Source organism: Coenobita brevimanus, chromosome 64 (genome assembly GCF_032717465.1).
Source record: "Coenobita brevimanus isolate Jiangsu-jjx chromosome 64, ASM3271746v2, whole genome shotgun sequence".
NCBI classification, from domain to species: Eukaryota; Metazoa; Arthropoda; class Malacostraca; order Decapoda; family Coenobitidae; genus Coenobita; species Coenobita brevimanus.
In genome coordinates, this window is record NC_137017.1 from 25,340,290 (window position 1) to 25,362,219 (window position 21,930).

Sequence of the window (21,930 nt, forward strand, 5' to 3'; positions counted from 1 at the left end):
CCTTCACTATGACGACATTTTTGTACTTTATTCTTCCTGGTACCACACAGTCTATACTGGTGAAGGGAGATTATTCCAATTGAAGGGGTTAGATATAGCCTTCGTGATACTCTTTAAAGCAAGAAGTGAAGGACAAAGTTTTATCTAAATCTTCTCCATCCATCCATCCATCATCCAATCCTACATTGCCCCATGAGGAGCGTAGGAGCCCGGGACTAAGCAGTTGTGTAGGAAAAAAAATCTTTCAAAAGGTTAAAAATCTATCTTTCTATATCTATGTCTACCTATCTATCTACCTATCTATGTCTGTCTATATCTATCTATCTATATCAATATCTATATCTATCTATATACAGCAATCTATCTATCTATCTATCTATTTATATATCTATGTATATATACGTCGCGAAAACACACTATAAAATGCGTTTCCAACGTGAAGTGGTTACACAGAATGATACAGTAAATTAGTAATACTTTAAAACACACTATTTCTTTAATACCGAATCATACTTTGAAACAATAAGGTCCTTTAAATTCAGAATGGTAGCTGCCTTAAAATGAAAAGGTAATTTACAAAGGAAAGGTTGTTTAAATAAGAATATACTTTAAAATGGAAGTGTCTAAAATTGGAAAAGTGGTTTAAAATGGAGAACTTTAATATGGAAGGGTACTTTGATATGGAAAGGCAGTTTAATATGAAAAGATACCTTAAAATCTACATAATAAAGTTAAGCCGTGTGTGTGTGTGTGTGTGTGTGTGTGTGTGTGTGTGTGTGTGTGTGTGTGTGTGTGTGTGTGTGTGTGTGTGTGTCCGTGTGTGTGTGTGTGCGTGCGTGCATGTGCGCGTGCGGGCGGGCGGGCGTTTTTTTTTTTTTTCACGAGAACGGTAATAGATATCGACCTAATTCTTTTTGCATTAGGTCACAGTAAGTTCGGGGAGTATCAGAAAAATAGCAAACAAAAATTTTGGCGATCGCACGCGACGAGACTGCGAGAAATTGTCAGAAATGGCAACTCGCGAGAACATGCAGCAATTATTTTTTCGACTTTTGGAACAGAATTGGTCGTTGTGGAATCAATAAAGGCATGGAAACAAAGATAGTGGTATTTGCAAACATGTTCTGATGGAAAGGCTATTAATTAGTCATGCAAATTTTTTAGTCAAACACTAGTGGAGATATACTTTAAAAGAGATAGGTGCTTTAAAACAGAGTCAATTTCAAATGAATGCTATTCTAAAGTGAGGTGTTCTAAAGCGAAATGGTACTTTAAAACAGAATGGTACTTTAAAACAGAATTGTACTTTAAAACAATTTCTTATTAAGTAACAGATCAGCACTTTAAAAAATTCATACTGCAAAACTGGGTTGTACTAAAAAGAGAAAAAATCCTTACATGAAACAGGACGGTCCTTTAAAACAAGAAAATACTTAAAAACTTGACGATGTTTACAAATAGGTCCGTATTTGAAATTCGTACTTATAAACAAGCCCGTACTTAAAAACAGGTCTCTACTTGCAAAAGTGTCCTTACTTAAAATGGTAGCGGTGTTAAAATGTGGGGCCATCTTTCCTACCGACAGGGATATGAGTCAAGCGGTACAGCCGCAGTCCAACTAGTTTCTTATATTTTTCCTCTCTCTCTCTCTCTCTCTCTCTCTCTCTCTCTCTCTCTCTCTCTCTCTCTCTTCCCATTCCTACTTTCGTTTCGTTCGACAAATTACCTCATGGAAGACTGACAGCAAAAACTTGTGTACTGGGAAGACAGGATGCACTAGCTGGATAGATGGCTGACAGACAAGCGGCAGAGATGAGAACAGGAGAACCTCTGCTTGGACATCAGTTACAAAAGAAATGTTTCGGGGACCTAGTCAAAATTAATCACTTATATCAGTTATGTTGATGTGGCATCGTCAGCTTAACTGCAAATTTACTGACGACACAAAACTAGAAGGCAATGCCTCGTCTCTCGAGAAGATAGACATAGACCCAGGGACTTAGGACACAGTAGTGACCTGAACGGTGGCAGACGCTATTCAACCTGGACAAGTGCAAGGTGATACACGTCGGTCATGCAAAGCCAGGAACCAACTACTATTTGTTAGGAAGTGCAATCAGTAGTACTGACCTGAAGACAAACTTAGATGTGACCTCTGGTTCACCAAACAGTGGACTGAAGCAAAGAGAAAGCACAGAGGCTTGTAGGTTATATAAAATGGCAATTTACTCACAGAAAATAAGGAGACAATCCTCATGTTGCATAATTCTCCTTTTCGGCCACATCTAGAACATCTTGTGCAGTTCTGGTTGCCGACTTTGAAGAAGGACACTACTAGGCCTGAGAGAATCCAGACACAAGTTACTTAAGCAATACCATCCATCAGACATATGGATAACGGGGAAGACTGCACGGACTTGACCTGTTTTTGTTAGAAACTAGGCGTTTGTGCAGAAAACTAAGCTAAATGTGGCTTCCAAACTCCTTCATAGTTTTGAAAAGATCGACTACCAGAAGATACCACGTGTGGAATCTTGACCTGAGCCATTTCTACCGTAGTATAATAGTTAATTTCTTCGCGTACATGAGCAGCTGAAGGTTACAGAGGAGGGAGCGAACCTAAGCCATGATCACCATTGATGAAGAGTTCGGCCTAGATACATCCTCCTCATATGTGATGATCGACAATTTCCTGAGCCATTGATGCCTAGTGATGGTCTTTTTTGAACGCCATTAAATCACCAGTTGGTAATGCTTTTAGTTTAACCTCTGCTCAAATACTTTCAGCCATGTGTGTAAAGATTTACCTTATCTGGAATCAGCTATCGGCAGAAGTAATTGACAGTTTCTAGACAGTACGGTTCTAGCCGCGGTTAGGCAAAATTTTCTTAAGCATGATTTAGTAGCAAAACGAATGATTCATTTTTCATAACACTTCCCCGTCCAGCCTTTTCTCTCTCTTTTAGGTATACTTCCTTTCTATGTCGGCGCTCTGGGTGGGAGAGGTGAATAAAGAGAGCCTTCATCTTTGTTATACATTTCTCTTGCCGTCAGAGTAACAACGAGTACTTGGTAATTTCATCCATGGTAACCCCTCAGAGTGAGTAGTAAGATCTGAGGTACTGCATGAATTTGTAACTCCTTGTAACTCTTTCCCTTCCTTCCCCCTCCTGCTCTTCACACTCATCCGACCTTATTCTCTCTCTCTCTCTCTCTCTCTCTCTCTCTCTCTCTCTCTCTCTCTCTCTCTCTCTCTCTCTCTCTCTCTCTCTATGTCATGTTAAGTATGTTGGCCTTCACCTCCCGGATGCACCCAAGGACCCTGCACGCAACGGTCTGCACGCAACATTACTTAGTCCACACACACACACACACACACACACACACACACACACACACACACACACACACACACACACACACACACACACACACACACACACACACACACACACACACACACACACACACACACACACACACACCATTCCAACCTACTATCCGTTTGTTTCCATCTCCTGTGGCATTGTCGATGATGTCTGTTTACTGTCTATTCGTAACCTCTTCATTCTTTGTCCTTTCTCTCCAGTCCACATTCCTGACCCCTGGAGGCCTGTAAGTGATGTGTCAGTTAAGAAAATTTCCTCAGTTGTTTAGCATTCATGGGGTGGCAACACTCCAGTAGCAAAGACATCACTTTCTTGTGCTATTCATCTTCTGCAGCCGATACGAGAACGTCCTTTCCACTTCAATTTCGTTACCTTCAGATGACTCTAAACTGGTTGGGAGATCTATTTCGAAATGAAGGAGTTAGACAAAATCGTTCACCAACTCAACCACATCGATAACATCTTAATTTTCTTCATGCTATCTCCAGTCGATGAATACAACTTTGGAGATACTTTTGAGAAATGTAGGGGTCGAATATGGTCGTAATTAACCCTTTCACTTGTACGGTGCTCTCCCAAACACAACCTAAATAAAATTAACTTGTGAAAGCAAGGATGAAATTTCTAAGACCTAATCACATTCAAGGGCTAAATCGTCTGCTGTCAGTACGATGATTTTTTTTTTTTTATTATCGCTTTCTCTTGAGTTACTCTTTCTATTTACCTCAGGAGGCCTTTCTAGTTGTGAAAGTCTCACTTCTCCCCGCCGCAGTGAAAACATATATTGTACCTGGACGATTTTACTCACCTGAGAAGATACATTCCCAGATGGAGTGATTACTACTGTTTCTTTTAATTTATTATGAGGTTTCTCTTCAAAGCTGTATTAAATCGTCATAAGGATGAAAGTGAGCGTCGAGGGCTAAGAAAATAACTACACACACACACACACACACACACACACACACACACACACACACACACACACACACAGTCGGCCTATCATCCAAAAGATCTTAGCTATCATTCCTTGACCATATATCCCCACAAACGGTTAGGAAAATTACACACGCAACCCAGACATCAAAGACAAACGGGGTCCTGACGAGAGACAGTTCCTATTCAGCTACCCCTCCCTCTCTCTCTCTCTCTCTCTCTCTCTCTGCCGTTGTGGCACTAGGTTACTTTATTCAGGCTGATACTGGAGTGTTATTCATCTGAGATAAATCTTATCAAGGCCTGGAAAAAAATAAAGTAGGTATTACATCGTGTGATTTTCTCTCTCCTGGTCACTTAAAAATTTATAAATATTTACGTTAAACCAGACTATTTCTTGCAGTCCAGACAAATCCTAGTAGTCAAAGAAATACTACTACCGCTACTACTACTACTACTACTACTACTTATTATTATTATTGTTGTTGTTGTTGCTGTTGTTGTTATTTACACACACACACACACACACACACACACACACACACACACACACACACACACACACACACACACACACACTTCCTTGCCATGGCGCATAAAGCTTGTACAGCCTAGTGACCGAGAGCATCTATACCAGTCAGGTGTAACCATATTAAACAGGTTTACCGATAAGAACAGACTATAAGTGTTTCCCTCGAAGCAATTGTCAGACCACATTCTGCACCTTCACTGGAGTTGTTTCTATGTATCAGATTAATGAAAATGGTTTTAATAGATCACCATTTTTACATGTCCTGTGTTTAAATGTGTGTGTGTGTGTGTGTGTGTGTGTGTGTGTGTGTGTGTGTGTGTGTGTGTGTGTGTGTGTGTGTGTGTGTGTGTGTGTGTGTGTGTGTGTGTGTGTGTGTGTGTGTGTGTGTGTGTGTGTGTGTGTGTGTGTGTGTGTGTGTGTGTGTGTGTGTGTGTGTGTCCCCAGCTCACCATGACTCAGCGACTTAAGCTATTGGCCTCAACTCTGGACTTGGTTGGTTCACGTCTTGAGTCAGAACTTGAGGGTCTGGAAGGATTACTTAGCCTTGATACACGACGCCGCTTGATGCCATACATGGACCCTGTTACCGCGGCAGTTAGGTTAGGGTTGGGTTGGCTTAAGCTAGATTTACGGTGGGCTGATTTAAATTGGGTTAGGAAAGTTTAGGCTAGGTCAGGTTGGTTTTAGATTGTCAGGGATGGTTAGATTGGGTTTGGTTTGATATGGCTTCATCTGGCTTGACTGCGTTAAACTAGGAGTACATCGGAAGTACATATAACAGGAAATCTTGTGACCCATAAAGAATTATCGTTTAGGGAAACAAATGCTCCTGCAAAAGATCTAACCAACGTGTGTGAAAAAAAGGATAAAACTGAGGAAGGCTTGCGTTGGGCTAACTTGGTTTCAGTCAAGCTGGAATGGGTTGGCCTAGTTTAAGATGGACTGTCGAATTAGTGTTAGTTTGGTTAGTTTAGGTCAGTTTAAGTTGGCTTGGGATACGTAAGCAGACCTTAACTTACGATATGTCAGGCTGACTTGGATGTAAGTGAAGCCTCGTTAGGCTTGGTTAGACTACGTTATATTTGTTTTCATCTGGCTCAGTAACTGTATGCTGGTCTGGGCTGGCTTTATTTACTTTAAGTTACATCGGTATGTGTGTGGTTAGGTTTTACTAGATTAGGTAAAAATCAGTTTAGTTTGAGTTAAATTAGGATGGGATGGGTTAAGTTCAGTTAGATGTTAATATGAGAGGGTGTGGCGTGTAGGAGACTCTGAGCTTCAGGGAACGGAATATCTATTTTATGCACAGAGTCAGAAGGTCCTCAGGTTAAGAACCAGGGATTACGAAGACGAAGAGAAGGATTATCCCGAAGTGCCTAACGCTCTGGCTCAGTACTAGATAATACAGAGAGAGAGAGAGAGAGAGAGAGATGCTATGACTTTGTCAAATAAATTCAGCCTATTGCAGTCACATTTAACACACACACACACACACACACACACACATGATCTACTCTCTCTCTCTCTCTCTCTCTCTCTCTCTCTCTCTCTCTCTCTCTCTCTCTCTCTCTCTCTCACACACACACACACACACACACACACACACACACACATACACACACACACACACACACACACACACACACACACACACACACACACACACACACACACACACACACATCAGCGCTCAATGGAAGTTGTCAGAGTCCCGATCAGACATTTCTTTCCGCCTGACTGACCAGCAAAACTAACACCCCGTAAAGCATACCTCACTGTGGTGCTGGTGGTGATAGCTGTGGTGGTGGTAATGGTAGTTCTGGTGATAGCTGTGGTGGTGGTAATGGTAGTAGTTGTGGTAGTGGTGATGGTTATGGTTGTGGTAGGAGTTGTGATGATAGAACTGCCTGTGATGTTTATGGCTGTAGTAGTAGTGGTGATGAGAGGATTGCTGCTAATAGTTGCGGTGATGATAACAGTGAAAGTATTAGTGGCTGTAACAATGGTGATGGTGATGATGGAGGCTGTGGTGGTGAGGGTAGTAGTGGCGGAAAAGGGGTGGTAGCCATAGTTGTGATGATGATAGTGATGGTGTCATTTGTGGTGGCGGCAGATGTGATGGTGATAATGATTGTAGTGATGTGATGGTGGTGTTAGTTGTGGTGGTGGCAGTTGTGATGGTGATAGTGGTTGTGGTGATTATGGTGTCAGTTGTGGTGGTGGCAGTTGTGATGTGACAGTGACTGTGGTGGCAAAAGTTGTGGTGATATAATACGGTACATGAAAGTTTTCAAGTCCCAGCAATCGGACAGGCATTCAAAAGCCAATTTTCCTCTGAGTTCAGCAAAATATAGAACATAAAATTAAAACATAAACGCCGAGAGAGAGAGAGAGAGAGAGAGAGAGAGAGAGAGAGAGAGAGAGAGAGAGAGAGAGAGAGAGAGAGAGAGAGAGAGACGATTCTAATGTCCCAAGTGCTGACTGGCTGATGCAGTGATGACGTCACCATTAGCTAAGGAATAAAGTCACTGTTACCTAAGAAGGGCCGTCACTCCCAGAGGTGTACATAAATAAAACGTAATATCATGGAAGAGATGGTCATTTCTGGTCGCCTTCAAGCCAAGGGACTCTGCAAATATTTTCCGTACTTTTACCTCCAGCCATATATAAAACGCTGCAGTTTAAATAACTTATAGTTACTGATAAGTACTGTGTGATTACTGTAACCGTAAGCAGTATCATAGGTGTGATAGCGATAGCATATTCTATCTATCTATCTATACTGTATATCTATCTACCTATATACTAGTATTATAGATTGACAGATTGATAGATAGGTAGACAGATAGATGGAAATAGATAGATACATAAACAGACAGATATATATTGTGTGTTTATTATATGATGGTAATAACAACGATGGTGTTAGTTGTTGCAAAGTTAATGTTGTTGTGAGTAGGAACGATGATGCCATTAGCTGTGATAATTGTGATGATGATAGCTGTGGTGATGATAGAAGTGTTGTAACTAATAATAATAATAATAATAATAATAATGATGATGATGATGATGATAATAATAATAATAATAATAATAGTAACTAGAACTCTGTAACTGTCCTGTGGACAGTCACTAGTCTCCACATACTGTTTCTTACAACTACTTTGACCCCACTGGGAAGATTTGGATTTTATAAATAAAATGAAATAAAATCTTAGGAATCGGTCCGCCAAGTTTCATTTTCAGATTACTTGCTTAGGTTCCACTGAAATCTCCAGAAGACGCCCAAATTTTCTCGTTCTCTCATAATACTGATATGACTTTCTGCCACTGCATTTAAAGAATTTGATTTTTTTTTTCTATCAGCAGTGGGCCATGCCAGGACACAACAGATTCCTTCTGCAGCTTCTGGTCTCCTGGAATCATCGTGAGACTGTGAGGCCGGAATAATAATAATACCAGCAAAAACAATAGTCTCCACCTACTACGTAGGTGGAGACTAATAATAATAATGGTGTTGGATGTTGCTCTCTGTACTGGCGGAGATAATGTTGAGAAAGAACTATAGTGCTGTTGGCACTGGCGGCGGCGACGATAGTTTTGTTGTGTGTATTTGCAGCAACTTTACTCTGTTGTTATTGTTGTTGTTGTTGGTGGTGGTGGTGGTGGTGCAGGTGGTGATGCTAGAGGTGGTGGCGGTGATGGTGGTGTTGGTGGCATTTGCTGCAAGCCATCAGCTTCACACTATCGTCCTTCCACCAATATTAATAACGGTGATGGCAAGTGGCGTTGTTCGTGTTGGCAGTATCATAAACGCCCAGGTATTGGACCTAATGAGGTTGTGTGTGTGTGTGTGTGTGTGTGTGTGTGTGTGTGTGTGTGTGTGTGTGTGTGGTGAGATAAACCAGTAATGTCAGGCTGAATAGTTTCTTTTGTTGGACCAGTTGGATTGGTGTATATACTAGTATATATCCAAACTGTCATGGAAAAAGCTGACTCCTGTTTGGTGTTTGTTTGGTGAGGTTACCATGAAATTTATTGCAATGACTGTCTGGGTGAAAAGTTGTTTGTTGATGCTGTTTTGCTGTTGTAGGACCTTGGTGAAAGAGGTCATGTGCCTTGTACAGTTGTCAATTGTCCCATACCACTGATGATGTGACATTACAACTATTTCAAACGATTTAGATAAAGCAAGCTTGTTAATGAAGATCTCACCAGATATTGCCATAGTTTAGAGTCAGTGTAAATCTGTTGATCGTAACTGAACGTGTCTGTCCTCACACAGCCTCAAATCTTTTTCTGTCCAGCTTATTAGGCAACAGTGACCCACTTACCTATGATGACACTTTCTTCCTTATAGTCTTGATACTTCCAAAGAGTACATTCAGCTTAGGAGAGACTTTTTGTAATATGGGAGCTGACCTTTCCCATTATTAACCTCTAATACGAGAAGCATTTCCAAAGTTAAATAATGTGGTCTGATGGAAGTGCAATTACCCACTGGTCTTACTCCACTCTGGTACCCAAGAATGATAGTTTACTGCTTTTATCTTAGGTTCTAGAGATATTTATTTTCTCTCTCTCTAGGGCCAGATTTTGACGGTCACTGAAGCATTTGTCTATTCAAAGAAATGTTCTAGAGATTTTACCACTCTCTCTCTCTCCTCTCTCTCTCTCTCTCTCTCTCTCTCTCTCTCTCTCTCTCTCTCTCTCTCTCTCTCTCTCTCTCTCTCTCTCTCTCTCTCTCTCTCTCTCTCTCTCTCTCTCTCTCATTATCCCCTTACCTTATACCCCACCTCTTCCTCCTTCCTCATCTCCTCCCTCTCCATCTCCCCTCCCTCTCTCTCTTTCCCCCTTCCCTCCCTTTCCCTTCCCTCCTCTACCGTACCTCCCCTCCCCTCACAGAAACACTCCATAATGAGGGCAATATCCTTAGGGCGATATTCTTAATAATTCAGAGGGGACAACAGCCCTTATAAACTACCTGGTGGGGTGAGAGAGGTTGTTGTTGGTGTTGTTGCTGTTATTGTTATTGTTGTTATTGTTGGCGGTGGTGGTGGTTGTGGTATGACTGATGTTGTTGCCATTATTTTTGTTGTCGATGTTAGTATTGTTATTGTTGTTGTTGGTTGTATTTCTTGGTGATATTGTTATTGCTGTTGCTATTTTTTCTTGAGACTGTTGGCGTTGTTGTTGTAGTTATTGTAGCTGACGTTTTTGTTGTTATTGTTGCTGACGTTTTTGTTATTGTTGCTGACGTTTTTGTTGTTATTGTTTCTGACGTTTTTGTTGTTATATTATTGCTGACTTTTTTTTTGTTATTGCTCCTGACGTTTTTGTTGCTGTTATTATTGCTGACGTTTTTGCTGTTGTTATTGTTGCTGACGTTAATGTTGTAATTATTGCTGACTTTTTTTTTTGTTATTGTTGCTGACGTTTTTGTAGTTGTAATTGTTGCTAACGATTTTGTTGTTGTTATTGTAGCTGACGTTTTTGTTGTTGTTATTGTAGCTCTTGTTTTTGTTGTTGTTGCTGACGTTTTTGTTGTTATTGTTGCTGACGTTGTTGTTGGCTGTGGTGTTTCAATAACAGACGGCAATATTACTTGAAATGTTGGTTCTGCATGTTACGACTGGAGATCAACGATATACTTGAAAGCCGTATCTCATGGAATGGTAAAGGGGAAAAAAAAAAACACGATGAAAATGAAACAAATAAAGATCTGTATTTACTATTAAGAATTACCTGAATTAAGTAGAAAATAATATTCTCTACACAGATCAGATCGTCACCTGTCATACTGCACTTAATAGCTCCTTCATTCGAATAAGGAACTTTCAACATTTGTTTGTGCTATTTCCATACAATTTCGCAGACCCTAAGACAGACTTTTCGAACTGGAAGGGTTTGATATAGCCCTCGTTAATACCCTCAGTGCAAGACGTCTCCCATAGGTTAAATAAAATAATCCAGTGTAACATGAATAAAAAAAGGTTTTGGGAGTAAAGGAGTTAGCTCTGGGCTGCCTGATGCAACATTCTATAAGGGTGTCCTTGACAAGTGAAATTCAAACATTTTTATCTCTTACTCAGTAACCACACTTCCTACCACGCAACTTCGTCTCTTCTCCATATCCTTTGTGTCTATTATACTATCTGGCTAGCTTAAAAAGTCTACATTACTTCTCTTGCAACACTAGCTCCTCAGAGGCTGGGTGTGTTGTACCGACTCCACGCTTCTCTTAGCTCCACTCCCCAACTCATATAGTGATTATGTACAGTACAAGGGTCTTATTCGTTGATATATGGAGTAAACACCTCATGCATGGCTAGGTTCAACACATACAGTATACAGTAAATACAGCTCATCCAAACAGTGTGAAGTCAAATGCTTTTCATCTCATCACTTTTCTTCTCACTGACCTCCTTCAGTTAATCTCTCTCTCTCTTCCTGGCATGACTGGTACTTAATCTCTCTCTCTCTCTCTCTCTCTCTCTCTCTCTCTCTCTCTCTCTCTCTCTCTCTCTCTCTCTCCTTTCGACTTCTCGTTTCCTTCTCCTAATCCTGTTTCTTCTTCTGGACCTAATACCCCCTCATCCTCGCCTATCCCTGTCAATCCCCCTCTTTCCCTTCCTCTTCTTCCTCTTTCGCCTCCCCTCCCTCTCCCTCTTTTCCCTCCCTCCCTCCTTCCCTTTCGCCTTTGCAAGTTTGGCTGTATGAAAATGGAGGAACAAGATTCGCGTCTCAGATCTCACTGGAAGGCATGAGACTTTAAAACTTTGGTGGATCAGAGAGAGAGAGAGAGAGAGAGAGAGAGAGAGAGAGAGACTAGGTGGGGAATTACAGTAAGTGAGAAGGGCAAGTACTATCTCAAAAGGCCATGCAAACCATACTGAAGAAATACCAAGAATGATATTATTGGGTGAACGTTACTACTTTAATACTGATTGAAAAGCATAGCAGGGATGGAGGCTCTCTCCACCCACGTCTCCCACACATTGCGCGACCACAGAACGGAATTACATTTAACTCCGAGAAAACAAAGAAGTCTGGCTATGAAACTTTACAAGTAGGGGGAAATATTAAATCTATAACTAAATCGATCTCAAGAAAGCGTTGTTTAGCCGTGTTTTAAACCGTTCTGACAAGGAACTGTCAATTTCCTCTGTTGGCAACCGATTCCAGGTAATGCAGATCTTGTATGTGAAGAAACCGTCTTGTGTACCAAAGTGAAAACACTTCAGATCAAGCTCCCAAACACTCTTCCCTCTTGCGTTGGTATTTAAGCTCAGGACCGTCGATGTTTGCAAATCCATGAAGGATTCTGAAAACCTCCATTAGCTGTCCGTACCGATATTTAACTGAAAGACGAAGTACGAGCTACCGGTAACTACTGCATCAGAGTGGTGATACAAATAACACCATGACTAACAATTACCCCAAATAGAAGTAGGCCGCTTCAGACCATTACTGACCTGTGTGTGTGTTGTACAGCACCTGATTATATGACAGCGGACGAAGGTAAACCCTCTCACTACCACGAGTGATATGGCCTATTGGTAGCAATGATAAACTATAAAAAAAAAAAAATCCTCCATTGTCCTTTTAGGCAACTCTTACACCTTGAGGGAATTCTCAGTGTCTTATAAAATCGTCTGGTGTTAGTCAGAGAAAAACAGGTAAGTTATCCCAAGCGTTTAAGGTATAACTCGCGATAAATTATTAATTCTTCCACCTCATACACACACACACACACACACACACACACACACACACACGTTATACGCTGGTAGAGGACTGTATTCACAAAGATAGACCCGAACACCAGCAACTCCAAACTGACATATTAACACATTGTTTGTACTAACTCTCTCTCTCTCTCTCTCTCTCTCTCTCTCTCTCTCTCTCTCTCTCTCTCTCTCTCTCTCTCTCTCTCTGTGTGTGTGTGTGTGTGTATCCTAATGGAAAGCGAGATAGCCCATTTGGATTAAATGGATTTTTTAAATATATAGATTAGTGTTTTAAAAATGTCTTCGTTGTCATCATCATCATCATCATCATCATCATCATCATAATCATCATCATCATCATCACGACCACTACCACCACCATCATCATCATCATCATCATCATTATTACTATTCAAAGGTTTTTAGGTTCAATCAGATTCATCTATGCCAATTCTTGCCCGATACGGTCCAATTCCGCCCCGTCAGGCCCAGTGTGATTGAGTCAGATGTATTCCGATTCATTCAGGACCACTGTGATTCGCTCAGGACCCGTCAGGTCACTTAGTCGTACTGGTGTAATGGGTTTTAGATCTGTCAGTTCTGATCTTTGGGGACTGGATGGGGTGGGTGGAGAAGAGTGGGCAGGATGGGCTGGGATGGGTGTTTGTAGTAGTGTATGTTGGATATACTGCGAAGCATGTAAGGCACTGTGCAGATGGTGTTGTAGGTAGGTTGGTAAGGTTCATGTCAATGGTGGAGTGGGATGGAATGAATGTTTGGTGGGGCGAGCACACCCTGTGATGATCGGCATTCATGAAGGAACAACGTTGGCAGTAAGAAGCCTGAAATCTCAAATTTCTCCTAGAAAGTCACTAAGACGGAGATGCACAGGAGTGAGCAGGATGCATTGTTATGGTGGTGTATGACGGGCAGGACTGTTGTAATACGTTCTGTGAAAATGAGCATTATACTGCAGGCCGGCCAGTAGGGGCGTGACGGTGGTTTAACTGACAACTTTCTCCAAACAAAAGAACAACAACAGTCCAGCAAACACACACCACATTTGTATTGTATGTATGAACATACACTTCCTGGCGCCAATTTCTTAGCGAAGCGCACAAAAGTTTTATGCTTGTTTGATAGCCATACTTCATTGAATTAGGTGTCGTTCCTTCTCTGGTATAAGCGTATTAACAGAGCTATAATTACTGGAAAGGAAACTATCTTTTGCATTTCCTAGGGAGCTATCCTCCATTCTAGCCTGGGTATGGTTACTTTAAACTTCAGGTTAAGCTTATTTTAGGATACATTAATGTTTAGGTTCATATTAGACTTCGTTGAATTCAGATTAGGTTAACAGATTGGTCTTAAATAATATTCATGTTTGTCTGCATTAGCAATGGCGTCTTACACGGAGGGTCGCCGTTAACCGCTACACAAAATTAATACGCATATGTGGCAAAATAACTGGAGAATACCCTCCTTCAGTTTGTCGAAATAAGATTAATGAACAAGAAAAAAAAAAGTTGTATAAGCTGTGACTGAAATGCTCAATACTCATATTTACTCATACTTCAGTATTCTATTTCATACTATTTTTACCTTCGTAATACCGAGTCAGATTGCATTATTTATACACAAGAGAATACTGAGGTGTCATATGCAGAAATAAATGGTATGGAAGAGGTGTTAGAATGTTTCCCAAGCTGACGAGAATAGGACATTATAATCACGTACAGCTGGTCACACATGAACATGGGATAGGATCCTTTTGAAGCGAAGGTCTATCTACACCTTTTAACAATCATTCATCACAATCACTTGGTCATTTCGTCTAATATTTGACAGCCCTGTTCATTCATATCACTGCCACCCACAAACATGTAAATACGACAAGCCTGTCCAGTGCAGCAGATGCCAGACCTCATGAGCTATGCACTGATGCTGTCCCAGGTTTATATGCAGCCAACTGTACATAATAATTTCATTGTGGTCCATGCAGAAATAAATGGTAAGGAAAAGGTGCAGCTATCAGAACTCCATATTATAATTACAAATCATAATAGATAGATAGATAAATAGATAGATAGACAGCTCTATGCGAGCCTGGGAATAGGAAATGAGCTTGTAAATTACACTGAGGAAAGCTGACGACAGTGGCCAGTAAGGAGATGATGCGGTTAGTTGTCAGCAATCCACCCGTGAACAAAGCCCTAATGACCATACACACACATACACACATACTCACACACAGGCTTCTTAAACTTTCCATCCACAAGGAAAACACGTGATACGTCTCCTGTTTCACCAGAATTTAGGAAAGAGAGCTCAGAAGGAGACAGGCCTTAGAAGAGACAGGTCGCAGGGAGAAGGGCTTGGCAACTTGAGAGAGAGACAGAGAGAGCGAGACAGAGAGATAGCTAGCGGGACTGGACTCTATACTTCACTCTGTGTAAGAGACTTGTTAATATTTCCAAGACAAATAAAAATAGTCTCATACTATTCTTTACCTCTCCTGTCACTACATGACAAATGGGAAAGAAGATTATCTACTACAAGCTACTCCAGTATAATAACCGCTCGTCCACAAGTCTAATATATATATAACTCAACCATAAAGGAACCACAAAGTCTTTTATGACATTTGGTAGCAGCGAATCTACGGACATCGTCTCCGAATCAAAAGCAAATTTCTACAAAAGCAGGCGAGACTCTACAAGATTAGCTTCAGTTCTACAGTGAATTCCTACAAAATACAGCCTACAATGCAAATAGCCTACAAGTCTACAAAACAACTCTATAATCTTCACGTAACTTCAAGCAGCAACAAGAAGAATATAAAACAAATCTTGTTTAGTAGATGATAGTCCAAAGCAACAAGCACACAAACCCCCACCACTCTCTCCCGCCTACGCTGACGCAGAGGTCAAGACGACGAAACAAACACCAAGTCCATATTCACAACTCATCTTACTCACCCGTCTTCACTCAAGTTACTCATCGCTATTCATTCACTCACCACAGCTACCAGTGTGGGAAGCCGACGTCACCATGTGCTGAGATGACATCACAACGCGAGTCTGCCATGCCAAGCAACGTGTGACTGACACCAGGCACTTCTCACCCACTACTCATTACTCATTATTCACATAGCTCCTACTCATACTCATTTATTTTCACAGTTGAATTGGAAATTCGACGTTCTATGCTGAGGTTTGCCTGGGACAGCTGTTAACCACCACAAGCACCAAGCCATGGAATTTCCTGAGTAATATCGTCCATCAACACACCACTAGAATTATCAAGAGATCTTCAATCAAACCTGTATTTTTCTTCCGAGATCGACTTTTGTATCGACACACCTCTACGATCTGTATCAAGTGGGTAAAATTATACTTACTCATTTCTTCTCAGTGCTAAAATTAGCTATATTCAACTTATTTACTCATCTATTTTGCTAGGACATAAATAAACAAGAGGCGTATTTCATAACACCATATCTTAATGACAGGAATATTTTCGCCACCACCCACGTTAACACCAGATGACACACAAATTGCCACAACATCAGACTCACAATTAAGAGAGCCTCAAGGCAGCCCACCCCTTGTACAAACCTCACCACACACTAAATATCGAGAAACAAATACGGCAGTTTCAGATGATGAGTGGGAAACCACCTCTGACGTAGGAAGTGCGGACTTTGCCGCTGCCTTGCACACATATGCCAATACACTTAACAGGGTTCATCGGTCCGGTCGTACATATTCCACCATTCCCTCACACAACGATAAACACGTCCAAGTTGAATTAAAAGGGCAAACAGTAAAAATGGATCAAGAAACAAATACCGCTGATCTAACAACCACACCTCACGTGTTTGTGTATCACGAGGATAAAACTGTCCCAAAATTCTCTGGCACAGACAAAGATCACATTGATGTCATTTCATTAGTCAGTCAGTGCGAACAAATGTTCATCAAGCGCCACATACTAGATGAACAAGAGAAAATTGCTATTTTTTCATCTTGCATAAGCCAGGAAAGATGTCCAGCGAGCAACTTGCTTCGCTCCGACAAGCTCTATCGTGCTAGGACATATGATGAATTTAAAACTGAATTTCTGAAGAAATTTTCTGGAGGTATGAACTTCTTGCCAGGTATAATTCCAGAATTACATAAAATTGTAGGTCTTGTAAGGGAGCACACTACAAACTATGTGCTCAGTGAAATAACTGCTGATGTCTCCACAATCAAGAGAACTTTATTAGCTACATTGGAGAATTCTAATTGGATAACAGATGATGGAAAGATGTCCCCAGACCTCGTCGTGGACATCACTGGTTATGTAGCTGCCTTGTGTAAATTACCTGATAGGACCCTTAAGATCGCTAAGACGATCGCGTACACCCCAGGAATGTGCTTGCTAGACTTAATGAACGAGGTAGAGATGCAGTGCAGTAAAGCAGGTGTGGTCGACACACATGCACATTCTGGTAGACTCAGGGTACCTGAGACAGTATCAGCTGTGAAAACATCTACACCGACCCCAAACAGACAACAAAATCGATCGCGACCAGCAATCAGGCAGGCCAAACAAGCAAACGCGCCAAGGCCTCGTTCCCAGACACCTTCCTACAGGCAGTTTCATAAGTTTTCGCGCAGCCCGAGCAGGTCTCGCGCCATAAACAACACTTCTTATGGGAAATCACCTCGTAGGTCACAGTCAAGGGATAGGTCCATTCTATGTCATTATTGTGCAAAACCAGGACACACAAGGTATGAATGCTTTATCAAGGCAAAAGAGGACAAACAAAAGACATAAGGATTTGGTCCTTACTGTAGGCATCATAGATACCAAGGGCACTGGACTAGTGATTGCAAAACAGTAGAAAAAACTGTGTCTATGTTCAAATCGGGGGAAGACCAAGTCATGACAAAAAATGAACAAACGTAAAGAAGAACAAGGCTAAACTTCACATAGGAGGCATGTTGGGAAATGAGTGTATCTTGATACCAGCTGTATGTGAGGATCAAAACGTTTCCTTATTTTTAGATACAGGCTCTCCAGTGAACTTAATAACACATGAAGAACTAAATAGAATTCTTAAAAATAAAAAGAAAGTAACTTTTCTGGATGAAGCTGATTTAGATTTTTACACAGTAGATGGACAAGAGATTACAGTGAAGGGTATGATAAGATTAAATCTCAGTTTCACAGAAACTACAAGACCATTCTCTGCATTCTTCTATATCGTTGAAAACTTAGCAATTAAAGCTCATATGTTACTGGGCTTAAGATCCATGAGAGCTGAGAACATAACTATACTCCCACAAATGAATGGAATAGACTTTGATAATGAATTCATAGAGGAAATAACTTCAGAGCCCTCACCGATTGGTAGAAGAGAGCCAAAAAGAATCGGTAATATTAAAAGCTTAAACAAACATACACAAACAGATGAGTGTATAGATCCACTCCCACCACCAACCCCATCCTCCAGAATTAGTGACCCAGATAACAGTACTGATTTATCAATTTTTCCAGCCCATCTCACTAATGATTTAGTTATACCACCTAATTCATACATGAAGGTTACCATAAAGAGCAAATTACGGAATAGTACTGTTCTTGTCTTAGAAGAATTATGTAAAGTAAAGGGATTGTCAGAAGAAAACGCATTATGTCATACGAACGACGAAGGGCAAACTCAAATATTCATAATTAATCACATGAATGGGGAAGTTCAGTTGAAAAAGGGAACTTGCATAGTTAATATTGAAAAATGTCCCGCCCCTGTGAAGGAAATAGTTATAGCTGGAGTAACAAGTGAGATAAAATCTACGGATAGAGAAAGAATAAAAGAGAATTTAATTCACTCAGGTGAATTTGATGAAGAAAATGATTTGTTAACCCTGCTGGAAACACACAGGGACACCGTAGCATTGCCCGGAGAACAATTAGGATGTACTAACTTGATTAATCACATGATTAATGTGCACCCAGAAACACCACCAATTTTCGTACCAGCTTACCGCATACCACACTCCCAACGTACACTTGCAAATCAGTATGTCGATGAAATGTTAAAACTTGGAATCATTGAGCCTTCAGTCTCCCCGTGGAATGCCCCCCTATTCTTCGTGCCCAAACGAAATGGAGAAATGCGTGCGGTAGTAGATTACCGTAAACTAAATAATCACACAATCCCAGACAAATTTCCCATGCCATTGCTAAGCGATGTTCTACAGAATATTGGTCCTGAGAATAATATATTCTCGACCATCGATCTCCTAAACGGCTACTATCAGATTCTGGTATCTAAGGAGTCACGTAAATACACTGCCTTTTCAACAAACAGAGGCCATTATCAACATACAAGAATGCCAATGGGACTGAGGACAGCCCCAGGCACATTCCAGCGTCTTATGAATTACGTATTGTCCGGAATTTTAGGACAAGGAATATTTGTTTATCTTGACGATATAATAATCGCAACGAAGAATATTAAGGATCATCTCAGGAAATTAGACTTACTCTTACAAAAGCTAAGTGATGCTGGATTAAAAATTAAACTTTCTAAATGCAAATTTTGCTTTAAGGAAATAAATTTCTTAGGCCACAAATTAAGTTCTGATGGTATTCACACCACTGATGACAAAATACAGGCAGTGGGAGATTTTCCTGAACCCACTACGACTGACGAAGTTAGACAATTTTTAGGTCTGGCTGGGTACTATAGGTCATTCGTACCACAGTTCTCTCATATAGCCTTTCCTCTATTCCAACTACTCAAAAAAGATGCTGTATTCCAATGGGAAGAAGAACAAAAAAGGGCATTTAATAATCTAAAAATTAAACTAACAAATGCACCTTGTTTAGCATATCCGGATTACACAAAATCACTTCTTATTTGTACAGACGCATCAGTTAAAGGATTAGGGGCTGTACTGATGCAGGAAGATAAAAGAGGAAAGAATCAACCAATTGCATTTGCCAGCAGACAAACAAGAGGTGCGGAGAAAAATTATTGCACTTAGAGGCACTTGCAGTGGTTTTTGCATTACAAAAGTTTCGAGATTTGGTATATGGTTACGAAATCCACTTATTCACCGACCATAAACCACTGGTGGGTATGTTTAAAGAAAAACTCCTTTCTGGGAGAAGAGCAAGATGGAAGTGTACAGTTGAAAACTACAATGTACAAATTCATTATATACAAGGTAAAATGAACATAGTAGCTGACGCTTTATCTAGGAACCCGAACACAATTCAGGTCGCGGCGTTAGATCTCAAAGGAAATATCCCAAACCACGAGGATATCGCAAAGGCACAAAGACTTGACCCAATATGGTCTAAAGTAATATACAAGTTAGAAAGTGGAGATGACATACAACTACCCAAACTGCATGTCCCACTTGAACAATTCACAATGGTCAATAATACATTATACAAAATTAACTCTAAACAACCAAAACGCCAAAGAAATACTAACCAGTTGGTAGTACCTAATGACATGATACCCCAAGTATTACGATTGATACACGACAGCCCATGCAGGACATCCTGGAAAGGATAAGACATTCAACCAAGCCCAGCTATTATATTACTGGCCTTCTTTACGAAAAGATATAAACAATCATATAGACAGATGCGAATCATGTGCGAAACACAAAGGATACCCAATCACACCTGCACCGATGGGTAATTACCCTGTACCACATCAACCATGGGACATTGTCGCTGTTGATTTACTCAAGATGCCATTATCATACAATAATAACCTATACTTATTCGTAGCAACGGATCATTTTTCCCGTTATGTCATTTTAGCTCCAATTAAAGATAAGACAGCAGAGACAGTAGCAAAGGCAATAACAGATAATGTAATATGTCGCTTTACTACCCCAAAGGTACTAATAAGTGATAATGGAGGAGAATTTAATTCTGAGATCTTACAAGAAATATGTAAACAATACAACATCAAAAAGGTTAACGTTTTGGCCTATCACTGAAAGCATCGAATGGGTTGGTAGAGACAAAATAAAAGGTATTAGATGTGCTACGACACATTCTCAGTGAAAATTATGCAAGCTGGGATGATTGGATTCCCAGAGTAGAAGCCTCAATTAATGGGTCTATAAATAAATCCATCGGTGACACACCACATTTCATTATATATGGCACAGATAAAAAATTACCATATGAGCTCCTAGAAGGTGACAGCATGCCTATATACAATTACGATGATTACTCTAAACTCCGATTACGTGAATTCCATGACATTCACAAAAGAGTCAAAAAACAATTAACGATGTCCAAGGAAGAAATGACGGAGGCATTTAACAAGAAGGCAAAAGATTCACCTATCAGCTTAGGAGACATTGTTTACGGTGTCATTCATACGAGAGACAATAAATTATCCCCAAAATTTGAGGGCTCATACAGAGTAATTAACATAAAAGCAAACAAAGTTTTAATTAAGTCACTTTCAAGTGGCGAGGAGAAACAAGTTCATATTGACCATTTAAAACGAGTTTCAAGGGAATTATCACACAATTATTCAGCCTCGGATACAACCGAACAGGTGAACGTACCTCAAGAAACCAAGCAAGAACACAACAATGATTACAAAAAGAAATTAAGGTCATATACCAAACAATCGAACATAGGTGCAACTGTTCCAATCAAATCTACAGTACATCATTTACGAGAATTAAATATCGATTTAAACTCCTTCTATAAATGAAATAACAATCAACCGTAACGCACATCATCACTATCATCGACCACAGCATTATAGGAAATTAATAGATTTTTTTTTCGGTAGGTTACGATGAAGGGACTTATGCTATGGATTCTCCTTTACATAGCAAGAGGATATGCGCACTTAGACCCCAAACATATAGTACGACAAGGATGCCTCATAGCTCCAACGGCCACGACTACAATCGTTAAGGACGTCATGAGTACTGAAATAAGTCTAGATTACTTGTATGACTTACCTACTTATCTAGACAGACTTGCGACGCCGATGCGAACTCTGGACTTCATGATAGGAAATTATGTTTCACAAGCACATAACACCAAGGAAGTGAATGAAATGGTAAAGTTAGCGAAATGGAAACTAGAACAGGCGAAGTCAACTATGCTCGTCATGATCCAAGATCTCCCATCTTATGGAACGGAGGTACTGAGCCACAGGAACAACATCACCCGTACTCGCCAAAAGCGCAGTTTGTTCGACCTGGGCGGCGCAGTTCTTGGAAACATCTTTGGATTGGCTACAGAGGATGACCTTAAAGAAATAAACAACAAATTTAATAAGATAACTCAGGTACTA